This window comes from Stegostoma tigrinum, chromosome 18, assembly GCF_030684315.1.
Source record: "Stegostoma tigrinum isolate sSteTig4 chromosome 18, sSteTig4.hap1, whole genome shotgun sequence".
NCBI classification, from domain to species: domain Eukaryota; kingdom Metazoa; phylum Chordata; class Chondrichthyes; order Orectolobiformes; family Stegostomatidae; genus Stegostoma; species Stegostoma tigrinum.
This window is the reverse complement of record NC_081371.1, coordinates 63,275,501-63,301,571: the sequence shown is the minus strand read 5'-3', so window position 1 is coordinate 63,301,571 and position 26,071 is coordinate 63,275,501. Positions and strand designations below refer to the sequence as shown.

Here is a 26,071-nt window from a genome sequence, read left to right as displayed (position 1 = left end):
AATCTCCCTTATCCTATTGTAGTCTCCTTTGTTTTAGCACAGGACCCTGGCATTGAATTTTATCTTCTCATTTTCCATCAGCATTCTAAATTCAACCATACTGTGTTCGCTCCTTCCAAGACAATCCCTAGTTATACGATCATTAATTATTCCTTTCTCATTACACAGGAACAGATCTGAGATAGCTCGCTCCCTGGTCGATTCCATTACAAACTGTTCAAGAAAACTATTGTGGATACATTCAACGGGCTCTTCAAGGCTGCCTTGACTGTCCTGGTTCAACCAATCGATGTAGATTAAAATCCCGTATGGTACTGCCATAACACTTATGGGCATTAGTCATTTCTTTGTTTATTGCTCAGACCAACGTGATGTTATTATTTGGCAGCCTAGAGACTACACTTATCAAAGACTGTTCTTTGAATTTTTAGTTTCCACCCAAACAGATACAATCTTAAATCTCCACAGAACCTATACCATCTCTCGCTACTGCCCGATGTCATCCTTGAATATCAGAGCAACACCACCGCACCCCCCCCCACCCCCCTACCTCCTGTCTGACCTTCAGAGTAGTCTGGTACCCTTGGATATTTAATTCCCAGTCATGACCATCTGCAACCATGTCTCCATAATGGCTACTAAATCACACATGATAATTTGTTCTACTTGGTAGTGTGGATGTGCAGAGGGTTCTTGGTGTCCATGTACATAGATCCCTGAGAGTTGCCACCTAGGTTGATAATGCTGTTAAGAAGGCGTATGGTGTGTTAGGTTTTATTGGTAGAGGGACTGAGTTCTGGTGCCACGATGTCATGCTGCAACTACAAAAAACACTAGTGCAGCCTCACTTGCAATATTGCTTATAGTTCTGGTCGCCCCATTATAGGAAGGTTAGGTTTTATTGGTAGAGGGATTGAGTTCCAGAGCCGTGATGTCATGCTGCAACTGTACAAAACGCTCGTGCGGCCTCACTTGAAATATTGCTTCTAGTTCTGGTCGCCCCATTACAGGAAGGATGTGGAAAAGATGCAGAGGAGATTTACCAGGATGTTGCCTTGTCTGGAGCAAAGCTCTTATGAGGAAAGGCTGAGGGACTTGGGTCTGTTCTCATTGGAGAGAAGGTGACTAAAAGGGGATTTAATAGAGACATACAAGATGATCAGAGGATTAGATAGGGTGGGCAGTGAGAGTCCTTTTTCCTAGGATGATGATGTTGGCTTGTTCGAGGAGGTACAGCTGCAAATTGAGGGGTGATAGATTTAAGACAGATGTCAGAGGCAGGTTCTTTACTCAGAGTGGTAAGGGCATGGAATGCCCAGCCTGCCAATGTAGCTACCTCAGCCACATTAGGGACATTTAAACAGTCCTTGGATAAGCATACGGATAATGATGGGATAGCGTAGGGGGAGGGGCTTAGATTAGTTCACAGGTCAGCATAACATCGAGGGCTGAAGGGCCTGTTCTGCGCTGTATAGTTCTACGTTCTAACTCATCTACCTTGTTTCGGATGCTATGAGCATTCAGGTAAAGAGCCTTTATGCTAGTTTTTATACCTTATTTTTGAATTCTAACATCTCCATTAATAACATCTCCCGAGTTTTGCTTCCTTTTAACTTCGGTCATCGTCTTTGATATAGTTAAACCGTACTGCACATGTTAACCTGCTACTTTCTTTTGTATTTACCATTATACAAAGAAAGGCTGAGGGACTTGAGGCTGTTTTCATTAGAGAGAAGGAGGTTGAAAGGTGACTTAATTGAAACATTTAAAATAATCAGAGGGTTAGATAGGGTGGATAGGGAGAGCCTTTTTCCTAGGATGGTGACGGCGAGCACGAGGCGGCATAGCTTTAAATTGAGGGGTGAAAGATATAGGACAGATGTCAGAGGTAGTTTCTTTACTCAGAGAGTAGTAAGGGAATGGAATGCTTTGCCTGCAATGGTAGTAGATTCGCCAACTTCAGGTACATCTAAGTCGTCATTGGAAAGCATATGGACGTACATGGAATAGTGTAGGTTAGATGGGCTTGAGATCGGTATGACAGGTCGGCACAACATCGAGGGCCGAAGGGCCTGTACTGTGCTGTAATGTTCTATGTTCTATATTTCATGTCATTTTCCCTCAAACCACCCCCACCCCAATTCACTAGTTTAAAGTCCTAGTGACCACCCTATTTATTCTTTTCACTAGAACACTAGTTCCAGATCAGTTCAGGTGCAAACCGTCCCAACGGAACTGATCCCTCGTGTTCCAAAACTGATGTCAACACCCCATCAAATGGAACACCTCTTTGGCCAACGTGGGCCACAACAACTGGATCGTCACCCTCCCATTCCAATATCCTTTCAAGACAGAGATGGCCCTCACCCAGTCAATGAAAGCAAGCATGCAGGTACAGCAGGCTGTGAAGAAAGCTAATAGCATGTTGGCCTTCATAACAAGAGGAATTGAGTGTAGGAGCAAAGAGGTCCTTCTGCAGCTGTACAGGGCCCGGGTGAGACCGCACCTGGAGTATTGTGTGCAGTTTTGGTCTCCAAATTTGAGGAAGGACATTCTTGCTATTGAGGGAGTGCAGCATAGGTTCACGAGGTCAATTCCCAGAATGGCAGGACTATCATATGTTGAAAGATTGGAGCGACTGGGTTTGTATACACGTGTTTAGGAGGACGAAGGGGCATCTGATTGAGACATATAAGATTATTAAGGGATTGGACACTGTGGAGGCAGGAAGCATGTTTCCGCTGATGGGTGAGTCCAGAACCAGAGATAACAAGGTGTAGAACTAGATGAACACAGCAGGCTAAGCAGCAGCAGCATCGGAGCAAGAAAGCTGACGTTTCGGGCCTTGACCCTTCTTCATATTACAACTCCCAAAAGAAATTTTTCTACTGATCAAAAGTTGACAAAGTTGAACTAGTAACAGCCTTGGGGAAAGCTTTACTGTAGACTTTGAATGGCTTAATGAGGAGCAGAACTACCCAGCTGAAATAAGCTTAATCAACAGCAACATTTCAACTTGTTTGTTTGTGAACTGAAATGAAAATCAGAAACATCCTACTACATAACAGAACTAGATCATACAATGTTTCATATAGTGTGGAAACAAGCTCTTTGGTCCAACAAGTCCACATTGGCCCTCAGAGCATCCCACCCAGGCCTGTCCCCCATAACTCTCATAATCTACACATCCCTGAACACTACGGACAATTTAGCATGGCCAATTCACCTAACCTGCACATCTTTGGGCTGTGGAAAGAAACCAGAGCACCCAGAAGAAACCCATGTAGACCCGAGGTTTTGCACTTTGGAAAAAATGAATACATGCATGGACCATTTTCTAAACAGTGAGAAAATTCGTAATGCAGAAGTACAAAGGGATCTGGGAGTGTTGGTTCAGGATACTCTAAAGGTTAACTTGCAGCTTGAGTCCATGATTAAGAATGCAAATGTAATGTTATCGTTTATCTCAACAGAGTTGGAATATAAAAACAGTGATGTGCTTCTGAGACTTTATAAAGCTCTGGTTAGGCCCCAGTTAGAATATTGTGTCCAATTTTGGGCTCCACACCTCAGGAAGGACATACTAGTGCTGGAGCGTGTCCAGCGGAGATTCTCACGGATGATCCCTGGAATGGTAGGTTTAACCTATGACGAATGGCTAAGGATCCTGGGATTGTATTCATTACAGTTTCGATGGTTGAGGGAAGATCTAATAGAAATGTACAAGACAATGTATGGCTTAGAAAGGGTGTACGCTGGGAAGTTGTTTCTGTTAGGCAGGGAGACTAGGACCCGTGGGCACAGCCTTAGAATTAGAGGGGGTAAATTTAAAACGGAAATGAGGAGACATTTCTTCAACCAGAGAGTGGTGGGCCTGTGGAATTCATTGCCACGGAGCGCAGTGGAGGCCAGGACATTAAATGTCTTCAAGGCAGAGATTGATAAATTCTTGATCTCAGAAGGAATCAAGGGCTACGGGGAGAGTGCAGGGAAGTGGAGTTGAAATGTCCATCAGCCATGATTAAATGGCAGAGTGGATTCGATGGGTCGAATAGCCTTACTTCCACTCTTATGTCTTATGGACATGAGGAAAATGCGCAAGCTCCAAGGTCACCCGAGGGTGGAATCAACTGGGTCCCTGGCGCTGTGAGCAGCAGTGCTAACCACTGAGCCACCATCTGCAACGCTAGATTTCACATGCCTTTGGTCAGCTCATTTTTGACCATAGGGCAAATATGGAGACACTTGGTTGGTACTGTCAAAAATGAACTGTAGAACAGCAACAGTTAATATAAAACAAGAATAGAAGGACAACCTTTCTCTGAATATTTTCAATCCCATTTGTAAGGCCAAATCAATTGTAGGCATCTGCAGAAACTAATCTATGTTGTATTCACAAGGAACTGGACAGATGTTCTTATCCTGAATCAGTCCACTACTCACTCCAAAAGCTGGCAAAACCACCAAGGAGCCTGCCAGATTTCATAAGGCATAAACCAATGTAGTACTAAAAAGTGAGGAAGAACAGTAATGGGCAACCACAAAAAATTGTTCAAAGACCCAGAACTTCATAGGCAGGAAAAACATTTATCTTGAAATAGGCAGAAAGGTTTCATGAAAAAGAATACAAGGCAAAAAAAAACAAGCAGCAACTGACAGGCAGTTTACAGAAAATATCCTTCAAAACCTAAAACAATCAATAATAAGCATTTAGCTTCTTTTGCTGGAATGCCAAAGAAAGGGAATGAAAATATTGCTTCAAATTTCTTCCTTCAAGATAACAAAGTAAAATCAAAGAAGAAATGCAAAGAAAGCTTCAGGAGATGACACTAAGTGAAATTTGAAAAATTTAAGTTGAAATAATTCCATAAGTTTTACTGCTCCTGTTCGGGATCATTAACATTTAAAGGGAAACCCAAACATCCAATAGTAAACAAACTGTGTCACACACAATTTCACTTTTTTAAAAAGTAACAACAGTAAAAGAAACAAACCAATTTAACAGTAGCAGAGATAATGGGAACTGCAGATGCTGGAGAATTCCAAGATAATAAAATGTGAGGCTGGATGAACACAGCAGGCCAAACAGCATCTCAGGAGCACAAAAGCTGACGTTTCGGGCCTAGACCCTTCATCAGAGGGGGAGGCTCTGAGCTGGGGCAGGCTGGATTGCAGTGTGTGGAGGTGCCGGCGCATGGCTGCGAGGGACTGTTTCAGGACTCGCAGGGAACGCTTCTGAAGGGTCTGAATATTCTGGGTGTAGAGGTGGTCACGGTTGGGGCCAAATTGGGAAGGCTGAAATGTAGACTGTAGTCCCTTGGGATGATCTGGTTCCGTAGGCAGGTGCTGAGGAAGGTGATGTGGCTGTGGTACCTGGTTTGCTTCAGGACATGGTCGAGCAGTTTCAAGGCCGAAGAGATTACAAGATAGTTGCAATGGGAGAGAGATTCCCTGAGGTTGGTCCAGAGGGAGGAGGGTAACTTCTCCAGGTTAGACATCCCTGGAAGAGGCTTCGCAGTGAGGTTAAAATAGTATCAGAGATAATGGGAACTGCAGATGCTGGAGAATTCCAAGATAATAAAATGTGAGGCTGGATGAACACAGCAGGCCAAGCAGCATCTCAGGAGCACAAAAGCTGACGTTTCGGGCCTAGACCCTTCATTTAACAGTAGTATAACTACATCATTCATTAAGTTTTATATGTACTTCCTTTCCGATTAATTTTAAAAGATCAGTTTTCAATTAAACATGGACCAACCATACCATAGCTCATCGGTGGTGATGGTTTTTTTTGCGGGAGGGGGGGCCTAGATAAAAGATGAAGAGGAGAAGAGAGAGTTATGCAAGAGATTTCATTGGACTTGTAATGCAGGTTCAAATCTCACTGTGGCAGCTGGTGGAATTTTAATTAATTAATTAACTAATTAATGGGTCCACAAAATAAAACTATGTCAGTAATGGCATGATGGATGTACCATCAATTGGAATTTAAAAACCCATCTGGCTCACTAACACTTATGAGACCAGGAAATCTGCTGTCTTTACCTGGCCCACATGCGAATCCAGACCTATAACCACTGCAATGTGGCTGACTCTTAACTACTGTTTCTACTAAGTTCAAGGCGTAATTAGGGATGGGCGTCAAATGCTGGTCTCGTCATGTCACAATGACTACAGAAAAGCATGAGCCATCATACTCTGGTTTATTAACTCAAGCAAAGTAATTTTCCCGGGCAACTCAGAGAATATCACAAACACAGATACTTTAAACAACCTGACTTACACGAGAGGAAAAAAATACTGCTCCTAATGTCTCAAAACTAGAGTTCTACAAATTTCAAGACAGATTTTTGGTGGACTGAAGCTTTCAAATGATGCTAATTTCAACTCCACAGAAGCACATCTCAAAAGGCTGAAACTAGAACATCACTTCCTTGAGCTAAGTTGTTCACAGGCCAAGGGCGATTTGGGCTCTTTTCTAAAGGTCAGAAATCACATGACACCAGGTTATGGTCCAACAGGTTTATTTGAAAACACAAGCTTTCAGAGTCTTACTGCTTCTTCAGGTGTTGAGAAAGATGGTATCAGACACAGAATTTATAAGTAAAAGCTCAAAAGTGTCACACCACTGATGCGGATGCACTAGACTCAGAGGATATTTTTAAGATCCCATCCTAGCATTTAGGGGAAAAAAAGGCATATCCAACTGACAGAGATAATGGGAACTGCAGATGCTGGAGAATTCCAAGATAATAAAATATGAGGCTAGATGAACACAGCAGGCCAAGCAGCATCTCAGGAGCACAAAAGCTGACGTTTCGGGCCTAGATCCTTCATCAGAGAGGGGGATGGGGAGAGGGAACTGGAATAAATAGGGAGAGAGGGGGAGGCGGACCGAAGATGGAGAGTAAAGAAGATAGGTGGAGAGAGTATAGGTGGGGAGGTAGGGAGGGGATAGGTCAGTCCAGGGAAGACGGACAGGTCAAGGAGGTGGGATGAGGTTAGTAGGTAGATGGGGGTGCGGCTTGGGGTGGGAGAAAGGGATGGGTGAGAGGAAGAACCAGTTAGGGAGGCAGAGACAGGTTGGACTGGTTTTGGGATGCAGTGGGTGGGGGGGAAGAGCTGGGCTGGTTGTGTGGTGCAGTGGGGGGAGGGGACGAACTGGGCTGGTTTAGGGATGCAGTAGGGGAAGGGGAGATTTTGAAACTGGTGAAGTCCACATTGATACCATATGGCTGCAGGGACGCCCTTGACCGCGTCTCCCGTATTTCCCGCAACACATCCCTCACACCCCGCCCCCGCCACAACCGCCCTAAGAGGATCCCTCTCGTTCTCACACACCACCCTACCAACCTCCGGATACAACGCATCATCCTCCGACACTTTCGCCATTTACAATCCGACCCCACCACCCAAGACATTTTTCCATCCCCACCCCTGTCTGCTTTCTGGAGAGACCACTCTCTCCGTGACTCCCTTGTTCGCTCCACACTGCCCTCCAACCCCACCACCCGCAGGAAATGCTACACTTGTCCCCACACCTCCTCCCTCACCCCTATCCCAGGCCCCAAGATGACATTCCACATGAAGCAGAGGTTCACCTGCACATCTGCCAATGTAGTATACTGCATCCACTGTACCCGGTGCGGCTTCCTCTACATTGGGGAAACCAAGCGGAGGCTTGGGAACCACTTTGCGGAACACCTCCGCTCAGTTCGCAACAAACAACTGCACCTCCCAGTCGCAAACCATTTCCACTCCCCCTCCCATTCTCTAGATGACATGTCCATCATGGGCCTCCTGCACTGCCACAACGATGCCACCCGAAGGTTGCAGGAACAGCAACTCTCATTCCGCCTGGGAACCCTGCAGCCATATGGTATCAATGTGGACTTCACCAGTTTCAAAATCTCCCCTTCCCCCCCTGCATCCCTAAACCAGCCCAGTTCGTCCCCTCCCCCCACTGCACCACACAACCAGCCCAGCTCTTCCCCCCCCGACCCACTGCATCCCAAAACCAGTCCAACCTGTCTCTGCCTCCCTAACCGGTTCTTCCTCTCACCCATCCCTTCCTCCCACCCCAAGCCGCACCCCCATCTACCTACTAACCTCATCCCACCTCCTTGACCTGTCCGTCTTCCCTGGACTGACCTATCCCCTCCCTACCTCCCCACCTATACTCTCTCCACCTATCTTCTTTACTCTCCATCTTCGGTCCGCCTCCCCCTCTCTCCCTATTTATTCCAGTTCCCTCTCCCCATCCCCCTCTCTGATGAAGGGTCTAGGCCTGAAACGTCAGCTTTTGTGCTCCTGAGATGCTGCTTGGCCTGCTGTGTTCATCCAGCCTCACATTTTAATATCCAACTGACACTCTACTACCAACACAGCCATTTTGCACACAGCAAGAGTCCATTAATAAAATGGACCACTGCTTAGCTATTGTTTGGCAGTGTACATCATGCAAGATAGGTTGACCAAGGTACCGTTCCATAACGTCACAGAAACTTTGACGTTTTAAAAACCAAGACAAGCACAAATGCCACTGATTAAAGTTATATGGAATAGCCTGACAGTCAAACACTCAGTACTGCAGTATCATCCTTGATTTAGGCTGTGCACTCAATGGTGTACATTAAACTGACACAAGCAAATAAGCAAAGACTTAGCTTTCTACAGGCATCCATTTTCACTGGGATATCCCTAGTTGATTAAGGATTACTGATTTTTTTCCTAGAAACGTTGGATAAATCATTTGTCTGGTAAAAACGTCTAATTATGCTGCACACAATCTTATAATTGGTTGATAAATCAGATAAACCTGTCCTTCCTAGAACATTCTTAGAAGTACATTTGCAAAAACAAGCCTTTCATTCCATTCATCACGAAAATCAGATGATTTCGGCCTTGCTAACAGTCAACGCTTCTACACTCAACTAGATTAGATGTAGCTGTACACATTGTAATCAGAAAAGGTTTTATTATCAAAGTCATCGAGAGCTGGTTACAACAGGGTGTGGAATATTAAGATATAACGGTGTTATAACACCAGAGGAAACGTGTAGTCTCGGGCCACAGACCAAGGATTTATTCTGAACCGACCTTGTCTCTCCGAGCTCACGCGGGGTGGGAATGGGGTTTAAAGTGAACCCAGCTCGCAGGAGCCCCCTCCCCGGGGAGGGGGAAACCCCAGGCGGGACCCGAACAGCATCTGCGCCACAGACCATACGGCGGCACCAAGACCGGGCCCACCCTCCTAGCGGCCTCCGCCACGTGTTCGGGCGGGGTGGACCGAAACGGGAGTCGCTAACCGGGGCCTCTCTTAGGCCGGAGCCGGGGCGGACGACGACAGGGCCCCCTCAGGCCCCGGAGCGCACACGCGACACAAACGCAACTGGAGGCGGTGGGCCCGGGCCGGACACGGTATTCCAGCCCGAGGCCGAGAGCCCGAACCTCCCTGTGGCTTAGCCCCGTTTTTACCCGCCCCCGGAACACCATGTCCCCGCAATTTACCCCCGGCATTCACTTGTTTATTTATTACCCCCCCCCCCCCGAGGTTTCTACCTGGCTCCGTACCTCTCGCTTTCTCCGCGCGCTCCAGCCCCGCTCTCTCTGATGGCGCTAAAGAACGAGCGGCGCCGCCGATTGGTTGGATATAACCTGCGGGGGCGCGCCCCGGGGACCGCCTTCTACGTGCGCGCCCCCAAACCACGCCGGCCGGTGCACGCACCCCCAAACTCCTCCCGCCACCGTTACGTCGTGGGACTTCGATGTTGTGGCCATTTCGGAGACATGGATAGAGCAGGAACAGGAATGGTTGTTGCAGGTTCCGGGATTTAGATGTTTCAGTAAGAACAGAGAAGATGGTAAAAGGGGCGGAGATGTGGCATTGTTGGTCAAGGACAGTATTACAGACGCAGAAAAGATGTTTGGGACTCGTCAACTGAGGTAGTATGGGCTGAGGTTAGAAACAGGAAAGGAGAGGTCACCCAGTTGGGAGTTTTCTATAGGCCTCCGAATAGTTCCAGAGATGTAGAGGAAAGGATAGCAAAGATGATTCTCGATAGGAGTGAGAGTGACAGGGTAGTTGTCATGGGGGACTTCAACTTTCCAAATATTGACTGGGAACACTATAGTTCGAGTACTATAGATGGGTCAGTTTTTGTCCAGTGTGTGCAGGAGGGCTTCCTGGCACAGTATGTAGACAGGCCAACAAGGGGCCAAGCCACATTAGATTTGGTACTGGGTAATGTGCCTGGCCAGGTGTTAGATTTGGAAGTAGGTGAGCACTTTGGTGATCACAATTCTGTTATGTTTACTTTAGTGATAGAAAGGGATAGGTGTATACCACTGTGCAAGAGTTATAGCTAGGGGAAAGGCAATTACGATGAGATTACGCAAGATTTAGGGAGCATAGGATGGGGAAGGAAACTGCAGGGGATGGGCACATTAGAAATGTGGAGCTTATTCAAGGAAAAGCTCCTGTGTGTCCTAGATAAGTATGTACCTGTCAGGCAGCGAGGAAGCTGTAGAGTGCGGGAGCATTGGTTTACGAAGGAGGTGGAATCTCTGGTCAAGAGGAAGAAGAAGGCTTATGTTAGGATGAAATGTGAAGGCTCAGTTAGGGCACTTGAGGGCTACGAGGTAGCCAGGAAAGACCTGAAGAGAGAGCTCAGAAGAGCCAGGAGGAGACATGAGAAGTTGTTGGCGGATAGGATCAGGGTAAACCCTAAGGCTTTCTATAGGTATTAAAGGAATAAAAGAATGACGAAAGTAAGATTAGGCCCAATCAAGGATAGTAGTGGTAAGTTGTGTGTGGAGTCAGATGAGATAGGGGAAGCGCTAAATGAATATTTTTCAACAGTATTCACTCTAGAAAATGACAATGTTGTCGAGGAGAATACTGAGATACAGGCTACGAGACTAGGTGGGATTGAGGTTCACAAGGAAGAGGTATTAGAAATCCTTCAGAGGGTGAAGATAGATAAGTCCCCTGGGCCGGATGGGATTTATCTTAGGATCCTCTGGGAAGCCAAGGCGGAGATTGCCGAGCCTTTGGCATTGATCTTTAACTTGTCATTGTCTACAGGAATAGTGCCAGACGACTGGAGGATAGCAAATGTGGTTCCCCTGTTCAAGAAGGGGAGTAGAGACAACCCTGGTAAATTATAGACCAGTGAGCCTTACCTCAGTTGTTGGTAAAGTGTTGGAAAAGGTTATAAGGGATAGGATTTATAATCACCTAGAAAAGAATAAATTGAGTAGGGATAGTCAGCACAGTTTTGTGAAGGGTAGGTCGTGCCTCACAAACCTTATTGAGTTCTTTGAGAAGGTGACCAAACAGGTAGATGAGAGTAAACCGGTTGATGTGGTGTATATGGATTTCAGCAAGGCGTTCGATAAGGTTCCCCACAATAGGCTACTGTACAAAATGCGGAGGAATGGAATTGTGGGAGATATAGCAGTTTGGATCGGAAATTGGCTTGCTGAAAAAAGACAGAGGGTGGTAGTTGATGGGAAATGTTCATCCTGGAGACCAGTTACTAGTGGTGTACCGCAAGGGTCGGTGTTGGGTCCACTGCTCTTTGTCATTTTTATAAATGACCTGGATGAGGGCGTAGAAGAGATAATGGGAACTGCAGATGCTGGAGAATCCCAGATAATAAAGTGTGAAGCTGGATGAACACAGCAGGCCAAGCAGCATCTCAGGAACACAAAAGCTGACGTTTCGGGCCTGGACCCTTCTTCAGAGAGGGTGTAGAAGGATGGGTTAGTAAATTTGCGGACGACACTAAGTTCGGTGGAGTTGTGGATAGTGACGAAGGATGCTGTAGGTTGCAGAGGGACAGAGATAAGCTGCAGAGCTGGGTTGAGAGGTGGCAAATGGAGTTTAATGCAGACATGAGGTGATGCACTTTGGGAGGAGTAACCGGAAGGCAAAGTACTGGGCTAATGGTAAGATTCTTAGTAGCGTAGATAAGCAGCAAGATTTTGGTTTCCATGTACACAGATCCTTGAAAGTTGCCAACCAGGTTGACAGGGCTGTTAAGAAGGCATACAGTGTTTTAGCTTTTATTAATAGAAGAATCGAGTTCCAGAACCAAGAGGTTATGGTGAAGCTGTACAAAACTCTGGTGCGGCCGCACTTGGAGTATTGTGTACAGTTCTGGTCACCGCATTATAAGAAGGATGTGGAAGCTTTGGAAAGGGTGCAGAGGAGATTTACTAGGATGTTGCCTGGTATGGAGGGAAGGTCTTACGAGGAAAGGCTGAGGGCCTTGAGGCTGTTTTCATTAGAGAGAAGAAGGTTGAGAGGTGACTTAATTGAAACATTTAAAATAATCAGAGGGTTAGATAGGGTGGAGAGGGAGAGCCTTTTTCCTAGGATGGTGACGGCGAGCACGAGGGGGCATAGCTTTAAATTGAGGGGTGAAAGATATAGGACAGATGTCAGAGGTAGTTTCTTTACTCAGAGAGTAGTAAGGGAATGGAACGCTTTGCCTGCAACGGTAGTAGATTCGCCAACTTCAGGTACATTTAAGTCGTCATTGGATAAGCATATGGACGTACATGGAATAGTGTTGGTTAGATGGGCTTGAGATCGGTATGACAGGTCGGCACAACATCGAGGGCCGAAGGGCCTGTACTGTGCTGTAATGTTCTATGCTCACTCTCCGTCTGATTGACAAACCGTGTCCCACCTTGCCTCACCCACTCCATCCCCCCTACACCCCTCCCTGGCACTCCCCCCACTCCCTTTCCCCACGGTCCCACCACTTCATCCCTCCCACTCCATTCCCCCCACACCCCTCCCTGGCACTCCTCCCACTCCTTTTCCCCACACTCCCACCACTTCATCCCTCCCACTGCATCCCCCTACACCCCTCCCTTGCTCTCCCCCCACTCCATCTCTCTCTGCTTTCCTTGCTCTCGCCTGACTTCGTCCCCGGCTTCGCCCCCAACCCGCTGTCCTCTTCCCTGTTCTCCCCCGCCTCATCCCACCCGCTTCCCCCCCCGCTGTCCCCCACTGCCCCCCCCCGCTCTCCCCCCTCTTCATCCCCCCACATCTTCACCCACTCCCCTCCCCTGCTTTCCCCCCAATCCGTCCCCCCCCACACTCTCCCTCTCCCACCCTGCTGACCCCTCCTCCCCACTCTCCACTCTGACCCCAGTTCCACCCCTGTCACCACCACCTCCTCCCTCACTCTGTCCTCCTCCAACCCATCCCCCCCACTTACCTCACTCCCCACGACTTCTTCCCCCGCCACACTCTCCCGCTTCCCCCCCACCCTACCCCCCTCCACAAATTCCTCCCCCTCCCCTCAGTCCCTCTCTGCCTCCTCTCCCACACTCAACCCCTCTCCCACACTTGCCCCCTCTCCCCCACAAAACACCCTCCCACTTAGCCCCTCCCCATCACCTGTTCTCCCTCCAAACACCACCTAAGCTGCCCCTCTCACAAATTCTGTCTAGACCCCCACTCTGTTCACCTTAATGTTCGTGGATTAGACAAGGTGGAATTTTTAAAGTGCATCCAGGAGAGTTTTTAGTGCCAGTGCATAGATAATCCTGCTAGAGGTGGGATAGTGCGAGACCTCACATTAAGGAGTGAAGCCAGTCAAATGGGTGAGCTTGAGATAACACGGTGTGAAGCTGGATGAACACAGCAGGCCAAGAAGCATCAGAGGAGCAGGAAAGTTTGACATTTTGGGTCGAGACCCTTCTTCAGAAAAAATGGGTGAGCTTGTTGTGGATAGTGACCATAATTCTGTAAGTTTCAAAGTTATTGTGGAAAGGAATATGGATAGTGCAGCAATTAAGTGTCTAAATTGGGGAAGGTGGATTTCAATATCATAGAATTCCCTACAGCGTGGAAAGAGGCCGTTGGCTTGTTGAGTAGGCACAGGCCCTCTGAACAGCATCCACGCCAAAGCCACCACCTTACCCCATCTCTGTAACCCTGCATTTAGTGTGGCCAATCAAGGGTCTAGGCCCGAAACGTCAGCTTTCCTGCTCCTAAGATGTTGCTTGGCCAGCTGTGTTTATCCAGCTCTACACCTTATTATCCCACCTAACCTGTATATCTTTGGACTGTGGAAGGAAACCTGAGCACCAAGAGGAAACCTATGCAGACACATTGAGAATATGCAAGCTCCCCACAGACAGTCATCCGAGGCTGAGAATTTTGCCTCCTGGTCCCTGGCACTGTCAGATAGCAGTGCTCACCACTGAGCCACCCTAATATCCTTTGACAGCATCTGGCAAACGTAGACTGGGAACAGTTACATGCAGGTAAGTCTACAATTGGAAAGTAGGACTCTTTTAAAAGCAGTGCAGTGAAAATTCAGGGCCAGCGCAAGGGCAGCAGGACCAGGGAACCTTGGATGTCAAGGAATATCGAAAGTTTGATCATGAAAAAGATATATCAGGTACAGCACATTAAAAACAGGGGAGATCCTTTAAAATTTAGAGGCTGTAGGAGGTTACTTAAAAAGGAAATTAGGATGGCAAAGAGGTGCCATGAAATGCCTTTGGCAGATGGGATCCAGAAAAACCCAAAGGTTTTTTTAAGAGTAATACTAGGGAAGGGTGGGACTTTTTAGAAACCAAAAGACAACTTGTTCACGGAGTCAGAGGATGTTGGTGAGGGCTTAAATGAATATTTCTCATCTGTATTCACAGAGGAGAAAGACAGTATAGCCAGGAATTTCAGGATGGTGATGTTCCAGAACACATTAAGTTTAATAATGAGGAGGCATAGAGGTGCCTAAATCCCCAGAGCCTATGGAGATGTATCCCAGGCTGCTGTGGGAGGCAAAAGAGGAGACTGCTGGGGCCCTAACAGAGATGTACAATACTTTGCAAGTCTCGGTTAAAGTGCCAGATGACTGGACACATCTGATCTGTTTTCTTATTCAAGACGGGTGTCAGGGACAAGCCAAGTAATTATAGACCAGTTAGTCTGACATCAGTGATAGGGAAATTATTGAAAAGAATTCTGAAGGACAGGATTGATCAATACTTGGAAAGGCAGGGCATGGCCAGCATGGATTTGTTAGAGGGAGATCCTGTCTGACTAATTCAATTAAGATTTTTTTGAAAAGGTGATTAGGCATCTTATTGAGTCATAGAGTTGTGCAGACCCTTCGGTCCAACTTGTCTATACAAACCAGTCTTCCTAATCTGAACTGGTCCCATTTGACTGCATTTGGCCCATATCCCTCAACCTTTTCAATCCATTTACCAGTTTAAATGTCTTTGACATGTAATTGTGCTTGCTTCTTCCACCTCCTCTGGCAGTTCATTCCATACATGCTCTATCCTCTGCATGAAAAAAAAATTCTCCTTAGATCCCTTCTAAATCTTTCACTCTCACCTTAAACCTATGCCTTTTAGTTTTGTACTTCACTACCCTCGGGGAAAAAACCTTAGCTATTCACCTTATCTTTGCCCCTCATGATTTTATAAACCTCCATAAGGTCAGCCTCAGCCTCCTATGATCCGGGGAAAAAGTCCCAGCCAATGCAGCATCTCCTTATAACTCAAACCCTCCAGTCTCAGTAACATCCTTGTGAGTCTTGTTTGCACCCTTTCCAGTTTAATAACATCCTTCCCGTAGCAGGTGACCAGAATTATATGCAGTACTCAAAATATGGCCTTACCAATGTCCTGTACAGCAGTTATATGATGTCCCAACTCATGTACTGAATGCTCTGATCGATGAAGGCAAGCATGCCAAATGCCTTCTTCTACATCCTATTTGTGATGTCACTTTTAAGGAACAACATACCTGCACCCTTAGCTGTCCCTGTTCGATAACACTACCCGGGGCTCTACCATTAACTGTCATGTCCTACCCTGGTTTTTCTTACTAAAATGCAACACCTCGCATTTATCTGAATTAAAACTTCATCTGACATTCCATGGCCTAGCTGATCAAGATCCTGTTGCACTGTCCACTGTATTCATAATTTTGGTGTCATGTGCAAACTTACCGATGATGCCTCCTATATTCTCATTCAAATCATTCACATAAATGACGAACAACACCACTGATCACAGGCCTCCAATCCAAACAACAACCATCTACCACTACCCTCTGTCTCCTACCGTCAAACCAATTTTGTATCCAATTTACCGGATCTCCCTGCATCTCATGTGATCCAACCTTACTAACCAGTCTACAATGCAGAACCTTGTCAAAGGTCTTGCTAAAGCCCATGTAGACAACGTCTACCACTCTGCCTTCATCTACCTTCTTCGGAAAACTCAGTCAAGTTTGTGGGACATGATTTCCCACGCACAATTCCATGCTGACTACTCCTAATCAATCTTTGTCTTTCCATGTGCATGTAAATCCTATCTCAGAATCCTGTCCAATGCCTTACCCACCGCTGATGTCAGGTTTGCAAGACTGTAGTTCTCTGGCTTTTCATTGCAGCCTTTCGTAAATAATGGCACAAGATTAGCTGCCCTTCAGTCTTCCAGCACCTCACCTGTGGCTGTTGATGACACAAATACATCAGCTTCTTCCCAAGCTTTCCACAATGTCCTAGAAAATACAGATCAGGTCCCAAACATTTATCTACCTCCAAGGGTTTTAAGACCTGATGAGGATAGTGCAGTTGCTGTGATTTACATGGAATTTGACAAAGTGCCAAATGGAGGCTGGTCCAAAAGTTAAGAGCCCAAGTGATCCAAGGCAAGTTCATAAATTAGGTTTAAAATTGTCTTATAAATCGGAGGCAAAGTGTGATGGTGGAGGGTCATTTCTGTAATTGGAAGCCTGTGACCAGCAGTGTGCCACAGGAATTGAAGCTGGGACACTTGTTGTTTATTGTGTACATTAATGTTTTGGATATGGATATTTAATATTCAGTTAGGAAGTTTCTAGATTGCATAAAAATTGGGTGTGATGCTATTGAGGAGGATGACCTCAGGCACTGATATTGATCAGCTGGTAAATTGACAGAGCAATGGCAGGTGGCATTTAATCCTGATAAGACTGAGGTGGTGCATTTTGGGAGCTCTAATAAGGGAAGGATATACACAATGAATGGTAGATCCCTAGGGCAGAACAAAGGAACCTTGATGTACAAGTCCATAGATCCCTGGAGGTGACAGCACAGGTAGACAGGGTGGTGAAGACAACATATGGAAAGGACAGGCAGAAAGCAAAGTTCTGTGGCATAGCTTTGTTCGTACGTTAGCAGGAAAAGTTCTTGTATCAGAAAACATAGAATTCATATGTACCAAGGTAAGAAATAACAGAGAAGGAATACACTGTTGGGTGTATTCTGTAGGTTCTCCAGCAGTTGCTATACTTTCATGTAGGTTGGGGTACTCGTATTGACAAAGTTACCTTTGAGGAAGAATTTATAATGTATATTCAAAAACAATGTGTTGTCGATCCAATCAGAGATCAGGCAATTTTGGATTTGGTGATGTATAATGAAACAGGGTTAATTAATAATCTCAGAGTAAAAAATCTGCTTGGAAACAGTGACCATGAAATGACAGAAATTAGCATTCAGTTTGAGAGGGAGGAACGTGGGTCAGAAATAACTACTAAACTTAAATGAGAGCAGTTACAAAGAAATGAGGATAGAGTTGGATGAAGTGAACTAGGAAAGGAGATTGACAACAAAGACAGGGAACTTAAGGATAGTATCAAATTGAAAGGTAAAAAAACACACAATGTGGCAAAGATTAGTGGTAAGCCAAAATCTTGGGGAAGTTTTAAACATGACCAAAGGTGAACAAAAAAAAGTTAGTAGAATTTGAGGTCAAACTAGCAAGTAATATAAAAACTCACAGTAATTTTTTTAAAAAATATGCCGTAAAGGAAAATTGAGGCTGAAGTGAACATAGGCCCCTCAGATTGATTGATTTATTCTCATATGTACTGAAATATAGTGAAAAGCTTTGTTTATTCGTGGTACAGGCAGATCACAGCAAGCAAAGGATCTCCAAATTAAAAAGACTTAGAGGCGTACGGGTTACTTTGCAGGTTACATTATTTGAGGCTAGAGTACATTCAATAGCCTGATAATGGCCACAAAGAAGCTGTTCCTGAACCTGCTCGTATGTGTGTGTTCAGGCTTCTATAATGTTCTGCCTGATGGAAGAGGTTGTAGGAGATCATTACCGCAGTGCGATAGGTCTTTGATGTTGGCAGCCTTTCCCTGGCAGCGAGCCGAGTAAATGGAGTCCATGGATGGGAGGTTGGTTTCTGCGATGGTCTGGGCTGTGCACACCACCCTCTGTAGTTTCTTACGATCCTGGGCAGAGCAATTGCTGTACCTGGCCATTATGCACCCGCTCAGTGTGCTTTCACTGGTGCATCTGTAGGAGTTGGTTACAGGCCTCATGAACGTGACAAATTTCCTGAGCCACCTGAGGAAGAAGAGGCGTTGTTGTACCATCTTGACTGTTATATTTACGTGGGAAGTCCAGGACAGGTCATCTGTTATAATCACACTGAGGAACTGGACGCTGTTCACTCTCTCAAACTTAGTTCTCTTGATGTAGAGAGGAGCGTGTTCTCTTTTTCTGAAGTCAATGATCAGTTTTGAGGTTGGGGAAATGATACTGGGAAACTAGGAAATGGCAGAGGAATCAAATATATACTTTCCATCTGTCTTTATGGTATTACGCACTAAAAACATTCTAAAATTACTAACTAACCAAAGCAAAATAGAAAAGGGAATAAATGCTATAACTAGAGAAAAAATGCAAGGGGAAATGAATGGGCCTGAAAGCTGATCAGTTCACTCACCATGCCTGACAAACTTATTATAGTTCTTTGAGGAGGTGGAAAGCAGGATTGGTAAAGGGGAACCAGTAGATGTAACATAGAACATAAAACAGTATAGCACAGTACAGGCTGTTCGGCCCACAATGTTGTGCTGACCCATTATCCTTCCAAGATCAATCTACCCTGCATATTACTGTCTTCCATGTGCCTACCCAAGAGTCACTTAAAAAGTCTCTAGAGTATCTGACTCCACAACCACTGCTGGCAGCACATTCCATGCGTCCTCTCTGTGTGAAGAACCTACCTCTGACATGTCCCCTATACTTCCTCCAATGACCTTAAAATTATGCCCCCTCATAATAGTCATTTCCGCCCTGGGAAAAGTCTCTGGCTGTTCAGTCTATCTAAGCCACTCATCATCTTGTACACCTCTATCAAGTCACTTCTCATCTTTCTTCGCTCCAATGAAAAAAAGCCGTAACTCCCTCAACCTTTCCTCATAAGACCCACCCTCCAGTCCAGGCAGCATCCTGGTCAATCTCCTCTGCACTCCCTCTAAAGCTTCCCCATCTTTCCTATAATGAAGTGACCAGAAGTGAACACAATATTCCAAGAGTGGTCTAACCAGAGTTTTATAGAGCTGCAGCATTACCTTATGGCTCTTAAATTCAATTCCCTGCCTATGAAAGCCAACATATCACATTACCTTCTTTACAACCCCATCAACTTGGATAGCAACTTTGAGGGATCTATTGATATGGACCTCAAGATCCCTCTGTTCCTCCACACTTCCAAGAATCCTGCCCTGTATTCTGCATTCAAATTTGACCTTCCAAAATGAATCACTTCACACTTTTCTGGGTTGAATTCCATCTGCCACTTCTTTGCCCAGCTCCACAACCTGTCAATGTCACGTTGCAACCCACAACAGCCCTCCACTCTGTCCACAACTCCACCAACCTTCGTGTCATCGGCAGACTTACTAAGCCACCCTTCCACTTCCTCATCCAAGTCATTTATAAAGATCACAAAGAGCAGAGGTCCCAGAACAGATCCCTGCAGAACACGAGTTGTCACCAAGCTCCAGGTTGAATACTCTCCATCTACTACAACCTTCTGTCTTCTATTGAACAGCCAATTTTGTATCCAGGCAGCCAAACTTCCCTGAATTCCATGCCTCCTTACTTTCTGAATGAGCCTACCACAGGGAACTTTATCAAATGCCTTGCCTATACACCACATCCACTGCTTGACCTTCATCAGTGTGTTTTGTCACATCCTCAAATAATTCAATAGGGCTTGTGAGGCATCAACTGTCCCTCACAAATTTGGATTTTCAAAAGACATTCAATAAGATACCACACATTAGGCTACTTAATAAAGTAAGAACCCAAGGTATTTAGGTTAGTGCATTAACTTGGATAGAGGATTGGCTAACTTGTAGAAAATTGAAACAAGGGGAATATTTTCAGGGTAATAAACTGTTACTAGAGGAGGCCACAGGGACCAGCGCTGGGACCACAGTTATTTACAATGGATATTAGTGTCTTGAATGAGGAAAATGAATATTCTAGAGCCAAGTTTGCAGATTACACCAAAATACGAGAAAATTGGAAAGAATTAGCGTGGTTTTTATGAAAGAGTTCAGCCTGGATTTTCCAATGGTGAAAGAGTGGTATTTCAGCACAGACAGGATCCTGCAGAATCCACATTGCAGCACACTCCATAGCAATTGCCCAGGAAATTGAATTGTCTGCTGGGAAATACTCCTTCCTGGGCAATTCCTCTACGCTTAGAATCCTCCAAAAAGTCTCCTTTTAAGTCAGAGACTTTGAAAGGTTCCTCTAAAATTAAGTGAAATAGTTACTTGGAGAAAGTTTGACTATTAAATACATTCTCGAAGTCTTGAGTGACTGACCCTGTAAGTAACCTCACACATCCTAACCACATCTACCCAAATCCCTTACACATCTACAGAAACTGGCCTGACCACTACTTTCTCCTCCCCTCTGCCACTAATCCCAAATTGACCCCCCTCCCCCACCACTGCTGGACCTGACCTCTCTCACCTAGACTTGGTAAACTCCCACCCTCTGCCAAATGTATCCTGACCTACCCTAGAGGTATTGTTAATCTACCTGTTCAGAGATGTTATAACGGACCTGTCAAAAGTAGGACTTGAACCCAGTCCTTCTGGCTCAAAGGTAGGGACACAACTGCGCCACAAGAGACCTCCTGACCTACCTTAAACACTGCATCACTTGCTTTGCAATGTTATACCATGGCACCCTACCCTTTCCAATTATATACATCTCAACCAAATATACACACTCTTTCTCTGATACATCAATGATATTATTGGTGCTGCTTCCCTCTCTTGTCTGGAATTGGAAAAGTTCATCAATTTCACCTCCAATTTCCACCCTGCCCTCACTTTCACCTGGTCTATGACTCCTCTCTTCCCTTCCTCGACATTTCTGTTTCCATTTCTGGGGACACTAATATCCACTGTAAACCCACTGACTCCCTCAGCTCCCTGGACTATACATCCTCATACCCTGGCTTCCTGTAAAGGCCCCATCCCATTCTCTCTGTTCCTCCATCTCTGTCGCATATGTTCAGATGAGGCCAACTTTGACAAGGGAGCCTCTGAAATGTCCCATTCTTTCTTAACCGAGGATTCCCCAGCTGCATTGTTGACAGGGCCCTCAGCCGGGTCTGACCCATTTCTTGCACTTCCACCCTCACTCCTTCTCTTCCCTCCCGCAACAGTGATAGGGTTCCCCTTATCCTCACCTACCATCCCATCAGCATCCACATCCAGAAGATCATCAGACATAATTTCTGCCATCTCCAGTGCGATGCCACCACTAGACATATATTCCCCTCCCCTCCCTTGTGCGCCTTCTGCAGGGACCGTTCCCTCCGGGACACCCAGTGTCCACATTTCTTTCACCCCCAACACCTCCCCACAGCCCTATGGCACCTTCACCTGTAACCAGCGAAGGTGTAACACCTGCCCATTTACCTCCTCCCTCCCAGTATCCTAGGGCCCAAACATACCTTCCAGAATCTAGTCTACTGCATTCGCTGTTCATAATGTGGTCTCCTCTACATTGGGGAAACAAAGCATAGACTGGGTGACTGCTTCGCAGTACATCTCTCTTCTGCTTGCATCAAAGACAATGAGTTACTTGTTGCCAGCCACGTTAATGCACCACACTGCTCCCTGGCCAACATCTCTGTCTCAGGCTTGCTACAGTGTTCCAGCGAAGCTCAACACAAGCTGGAAGAACAACATCTCATTTTCTGATAGGGGATCCTGCAGCCCTCCGGACTCAATATCAAGTTCAATAATTTTAGGGCCTAAACTCTTCCTTATCCCGGCCCCCTACCCCACACACCAGGCCTTGTTACCACATAGCCTGCCATTACACACCCCGTGTTGTTAGTTGCTAACAGTCCCCATTAACAACCATTTGCTCTCCCAACCTGATCGTTAGCAATTCCTTTGTCTGTCCAACTGTCTTTCTCTTTGGGCTCTATCTCATCGTTTGCTTCCTACCCCACACACCTCCCTATTTTCTGCATATAAACTGACATTTCCCAGCCACCATCAGTTCAGAGGAAGGGTCACCGGACCTAAAACGTTCACTCTGATTTCTCTCCACAAATGCTGCCGGACCTGCTGGGCTTTTTCAGCAATTTTGTTTTTATTCCTGATTTACAGCATCCGCAGCGCTTTTGGTTTTTATTTTGTATACATCACCTACCTGGCTAGCACCCTAATCCCCTCATCATCTGGCATTGTACCCCTGGCATAAAAATCCTTCCCTACCTATCACCCTTCTCATCTGGCACCCAACTTCCTCTACCCCCACCTCCTCACCCTCATTGTACCCTAGCATCACATTTACCAGTTCTGCCAAAGTAACTGTCAGAATCTGTAAATTTCAGTTTACAGAAACTAATTGCTGTGAAAAGAAAGTTCATTTGTCCTCCTCTGACAATTCAATGCTCTGAAAGAACTGTCAGAATGGAAGTACAGCTCTGCATTTCTGAAGGAACTCTAAGCAGAACCTCCTCTCAAAATCCCTTCTTTGATAAAACAGAAGCAGAATGGTGTTCTATGTGAGATTGCTGCTCCCTATCATGTTTAACAAACTTGTTGGTGTTCTTTATTTAAGTAACATATGTTGATTATCAGACTAAGCCCTGGAATGGGCAGGTGTCTTATGGAGATAGGTTGGACAGATTGAGCATGTATCTACTAGATACAAAGATCTTGGTCAAACCCCAGCGATATCCTTTCTTGTCTCTCTCAATAACTCATACTATTGGGTAAATACTATTGGGCCCTGGAGACTTATCAGCCTTAATACTGTTCGAAAGATCTAATACTAATTCTCTCTTGATCTCAAAATGCCCAGCATATTAGCATGTTCCACACTAATCTCACTATCCTCCATATCCTGGGTGAATACTGATGCAAAGTACTTGTTTAGAATTCGCCCACATTCTCTGCCTCCAAATGCAAGTTCCCTCCTTTATCCTTGAGTGGTCCTACCTTCTCCCTAGTTATCCTTTTGTTTTTAATGTATATATAGAATGCCTTGGGATTCTGTTTAATCCTACTTGTCAAGTTCATTTCATGGCCCCTTTTTGCTCTCCTAATTTCCCTGCTTGCTTTCTTTCCTGCTTTCCTAATATTCCTCACAGGCCCTGCCTAATTTTAGCTTCCTAAACCTTACATATGCTTCCTTTTTCCCTTTTAACTAAACTCGCCACCTCGATCATTATCAAAGGATCCCTTACCTTTCTCCTTACTGGAACGTGCTGATCCTGAACTTTCCCAGTAGGTCTTTAAGCAGTTCCTACATGTCAAATGTGGACTTACCTGATGACAGCTCCACCCATTTAACACTCCTGCTCCTGCCTAATACTAATGTAATTTGCTTCCCCTAATTTAGTCCCTTCCCGCAATGTCCTGATTTATTCTTCTTCATAGCTATCTTAAAACTTAAAACTTAAAACTTGAGGAATTATGATCATTGTTTCCAAAATACTCTCCCACTGAAACGTCAGTCACTTGGCCAGGCTCATTAGCCAATACAAAGTCTTGTTTGGTCCCTCCTTTAGTTGGACTTTCCACTGTTTCAAGAAACCTTCTAGAATGAACTTAACGAATGCTGCTCCATCTGAGCCTTTTGGTCTAAGAAAGTCCCAGTCAATATTGGGGAAGTTAAAGTCACCCACAATGATGAGTCTGTTTTTATTGTACCTTTCCATAAGCTGCCTAAATATTTGTTTTTCAGTGCCTCAGTGGCTGCTGGGAGGCCCTATAGTATAATTCTATTAGAGTGATTGCACCCATCTTATTTGTGTTGATGACTCCTCCAGCATATCCTCCCTGATTGCAGAAGTAACATTCTCCCTCAGTAGTAATGCAGCTCCTTCACCTTTATAGAACATTCTTTATAGAACATTACAGCACAGTACAGGCCCTTCAGCCCTCGATGTTGTGCCGACCTGTCATACCGATCTGAAGCCCATCTAACCTACACTATTCCATGTACGTCCATATGCTTATCCAAATGCTTTTACCTTCCCCTCTATCTCGTCTAAAACAACAAAAACCTGGAATCTTGACCAGCCAGTTCCTGTTCCCCTCTCAACCAAGTATCTGTAATGGCCTCAACATCATAGTCCCATGTACTGATCCAAGCTCTAAGCTCATCTGCCATACAGCATAGAAACTGACTGTTTGGCCCATCCAGTGCATGCTGAACATAATCCCAAACTGAACTACCTATAATATACCTTACATTGAAATAAACACACCAGCCCATTAGGACCATGCTAATATGTTGATATAAATGCTGCATATAAAGAGGTTATGAAATTATCTCAGTGAGTAGTGAGGGAATGGAACGCTTTGCGTGCAACAGTAGTAGATTCGCCAACTTTAGGTACATTTAAGTCGTCATTGGATAAGCATATGGACGTACATGGAATAGTGTAGGTGAGATGGGCTTGAGATTGGTATGACAGGTTGGCACAACATTGAGGGCCGAACGGCCTGTACTGTGCTGTAATGTTCTATTTCTATTTCTATCTAATGCATAATTGAGACTTCCCGATGCTCAGCACTAACCGGACAAGGAAATAAGCTGCACCCAGACTTGAAACCGGATCGCAGGGCTTAGAAACCAACATGCTGACCATTATGCCACGGCAACCAGAAGGGTCTAGGCCCGAAACGTCAGCTTTTGTGCTCCTAAGATGCTGCTTGGCCTTCTGTGTTCATCCAGCCCCACACTTTGTTATCATGCATAATTGAGAATCTCTTTTCATTGGCTGATGTTGTTCGTGTAAAAAGAAACTTCGTCAATGTGGAATGACTTGTTCTTTATGCCTTGCAGTTTGAAAGTTTCAGGAACCACTTCTATTCTGCTGTGGATTAGAACAGCCTCATAAAACAGTGTATAAGTTAAGGAAACTGCCTAATTGTTTTAATCGAGAATAAAACAGAACCTAGAAATTAAAATATTAATATTTATAATTTTTTAAAAATTTCACGGGAAAACTTTACCTAAGAAAGGATGAAAGGTTAACTGATGCTAACATGGTTAAGAAATTAAGCAAAGGTTTTGTTTTTTGACTGAGTTACCTCCAGTGTTTCCGAGAATGAGAAGATAAATTGACAGTAAAATCTTATTTGTAAAAGAGTGAATTTGCATTCTTTCATATCGGCAGTTCTTTGGATTATTTCTCAGTTTATGAAAGCTTCCTCTTCTATTCTCCAGCATCATTTTATCACATTTATACCAGAAAATTGCCAATTCTCTTGAGGTTAGCTGGTAGAAGTACGTTTTGTTTGCAGTCATTCACTCATTCCCTCCTAATACTTGCAGCAGTTCATATCCACGTACAGGGACCACATCCAGGACCAGAATGACAATTGGCAAGTAAAATTCATGCCAAAAAGATCCAGGCAATAATCAGCTCCAGTGAAAGCGAGGCCAATCACTCCCACAATCAACATCCTGAGGTCTCTTAGATCAGACATGTAAATGCTTCAGGGTTGTGATAGTATGGTCTCTACCTGCCTGCAATGGATGCAGCTACAACAACTCTCAATTTATTTTGATTCACTTTAATATGAAAAAAATGGAGGTATGATATAAACTAAAACTTTGGGCGGCACGGTGACTCAGTGGTTAGCACTGCAGCCTCACAGCGCCAAGGACCCAGGTTCGATTCCACCCTCGGGTGACTGTCTGTGTGGAGTTTGCATGTTCTCCTCATGTCTGCGTG

General features: G+C 45.2%; 1 protein-coding gene across 4 annotated transcripts in view; it reads right to left on the bottom strand.

Annotated features, from left to right (window-relative positions):
- nap1l1 (nucleosome assembly protein 1-like 1) overlaps positions 1–9,673 on the bottom strand; it is a 133,608-nt gene extending 123,935 nt beyond the window's left edge. For 3 of the 4 annotated variants that reach the window (XM_059652614.1, XM_059652617.1, XM_059652616.1), the window contains exon 1: positions 9,574–9,673. The gene's annotated coding sequence lies outside the window, so the exon portion shown is untranslated. Of the gene's footprint in view, positions 1–9,561 lie in introns of all 4 variants that reach the window. The other variant, XM_059652615.1, reaches the window with a different exon arrangement.
- Between the last annotated feature and the right edge of the window lie 16,398 nt (positions 9,674–26,071).